Source organism: Solanum stenotomum, chromosome 10, assembly GCF_019186545.1.
Source record: "Solanum stenotomum isolate F172 chromosome 10, ASM1918654v1, whole genome shotgun sequence".
Taxonomy (NCBI): Eukaryota; Viridiplantae; Streptophyta; class Magnoliopsida; order Solanales; family Solanaceae; genus Solanum; species Solanum stenotomum.
Window position 1 is genome coordinate 54,442,142 of NC_064291.1, and position 2,850 is coordinate 54,444,991.

The 2,850-nt window shown below is 30.1% G+C and overlaps 1 long non-coding RNA gene across 1 annotated transcript in view; it reads right to left on the reverse strand.

Annotated features, from left to right (window-relative positions):
* LOC125842704 (uncharacterized) overlaps positions 1-2,850 on the reverse strand; it is a 54,761-nt gene that overhangs the window by 50,356 nt on the left and 1,555 nt on the right. The gene's annotated exons all lie outside the window — the stretch shown is intronic.

The following is a 2,850-nucleotide window of genomic DNA, read 5'->3' on the forward strand; positions in this document are numbered from 1 at the left end:
AAGCTTTTAATTTATTTTTTCATTAAAAAAATTATTTTTTCAACAAAAAAATTGTAATTTGAAGTTGGAGGAATGTTTTGGAAAATGTTTTCCTTAATTTTTGAAGGAAAGTCATTTTCCTTAAATTTGAGGCAAATGAATTGATTTGGAAAACATTCTCCAAAACATTTTACTCAATCAAACATGAGAAAATTAGAAAATATTTTTCTTTATACCAAACACACCCTTAGTCTTTGGTGACTTCAAAAAGTAATTGTGACGTTGATGCTAAACTTATTAATATGACAAGAAAAATAATAGAGACAATCCTATGAATTTCGTAGAAAAGACGTTGTAATTAATTCGAATGAACTTTTATTTTTTAACATATAGTGGGTGGCCAATGAGAAATCTACAACCAACCTATACAGAGGCGTATCTAAGGGGGGGGTCACCGGGTTCACGTGAACCCATGGTCCCCTCCCGAGATCATATATAGTAGTGTTATATTTTTAAAAAAATATTGAAATATAGATGTGTGAACCCACACTTGAAGTATCACATAATGCTACTATGGATGGATGCACCTCTCTCCGCAAGGTTAGAAATTTGAATTTTATATTTATCTTGTTTTATTTTTCTTTCTAAAATTTAATAACACTTCTCTACGTGGTAATTGGTATATATATATATACCAATAATTTTATGACCTATAAGAATTAATTTTAGACCTATAATTTTAAAATTTTAACGGTTTTCAGTAGTAAAAACCTAAATGTCGAACCGATCAAATTTATATCATAAATCAACCTTTTCATAAGGTGCACCCATCATCTCAAAATCCTTCATACGCCTCTGAACCTATACATATCAAAAGACCAAGTCCAAATTCTACAATTGAAGGGGACCAATGTATATCATCCATGGTACATGTTTGTCTTTCAAAGAAATTAAATTAACCAACTTTAGTTTTGTTATAATTTTCACAAAAAAACAAGAATTATGGAAAGCATTGTTGCTATTTGTGTGTGGCCAATTATGTATTGGTGGCATTATTATAATAAGAAATGAATTTGCCCTACCTAAACCCTTACAACAAGTTAATAGAGCAAGGATTGTTCAAATCAATATAAAGAGAGATATTCTCATTCTTAATTAGCTCCTTTCTGCACGCCCAATGAAATTGAATGAATCAAGAATTAGAATGGATTTGACTCTAATATCATGAAAATGAACTTATCTTAGTCCTAACTCGGCCTCAAAATAGCTCATGAGGAGACACTGCCCAAGATCATAAAAGAGGGGCTTCTTATGTCACTGTACATCCAACTAAAATGATCGTATGTATATGTAATGTATCAATAATATATTATTATGTATATATGATGCATAACTATGTATCATAGATGTATATATGTTCATATACTATGTTTATACAGTATTTATACATTGCATTTGTTCATCTTCCTCAACGTGTTTTCTTGAATCTCAACCAACTCAAATCTTCTCTAAACATTTCAAATAGTTTTGTTGTTGGCTAGCTCTTATTGAATTGTCTATCTTTTGCATATAAAAAATTTGATTATGATATAGGAACTCAACACTTTACGATAGCGAAGAATTCTATACGTATCGTGCCCTAAAAGAAAGAAAAAACAAACAAAAAAAGTTAATGACACAATAATCAATTGAATTCATTGTTTACTTTCCTTTTTTGATATACATAGATTATATATTGATTATACACTTATTATTCATGAATTAAATACATATATTAAATATCCGTTCACTAATTTTAATTTAAGTCCTTGGATGGATGTCTATTAAGTTGATTTAACAATATATTTTTCAAGCAGCCCATGTTGGTCCTTTGTGCCCCCACAAGGAATCAAGTGGACTGAAAATCAAGTGCCAATTTTTCTAGGAATTTCTGCAATAATTCATCCTTTTACGCGGTTCAAAGGAACATAAATATATAAATATGGATTTCCACATATAAAAACACAGCACCAAATTAATAAAAGTTAAGTTGTGTTGGGATATTAAGTCTTGGGTCAACTTGTGTTAGGTAAATGAATTTGATGATTAGAATATGCCAATTTGACGAGTAATTATTATGATAATAATAGTTTAAAAGTTCAAATGATACATGAAGTCAGAATTAAATGTAATTTGTTCTAGATACACTGTACTTAAATGGATTGACATGTATCTGAGTGACTATCTCACTCATCTCTCTCCTATTTTACATGTCACTCTCCTCTGTCCTATTTTACACGCCACTCTCCTCTCTCACTCGCCTCTCTTCTTGTATCTGGTATACATGTATTTGTGTAATTCTCATAATGTATATGGGGATGATTCACATATATCTGGGGATCTCAGTCACCTCTCTCCTTCTCTCACTCTCCTTTCTCTCTATTTTTGTGTATTTGGTAGCAAAAATACATGTATATAGATCAGTGTATCTGACCTAAAATCTGGTAAGAAAGTATTAATTAGTGAAACAATATATAATTACTTCAAACTCTAAAGAGAATTAGCAAATATGGTAGAAATATTTATCTAATTAGATAGTCTTCTGTTTTATTTCTCGGATGGTTCTCTCTTTAGAAAGTACCAACTTTCACCTTGGTCTACTTTGATTGAGTATGTCATGTTTCTAATGTTCTTATCATATTGAAGTGCATGGATGAGGCTTTTCTCAATCATAAATGACATAGATAAGTCAAACTTTTAAGGAATATCATATATAAGCCTTTTCTTAAAGTTGGACGACATATTTGAGCCTTTTCCCTTTTAGGGAAGAAAATAAAATGGTTCTAACCCATTTTAAAAAAATCTATTTTTCAAAAACAAAAAATTACCCCC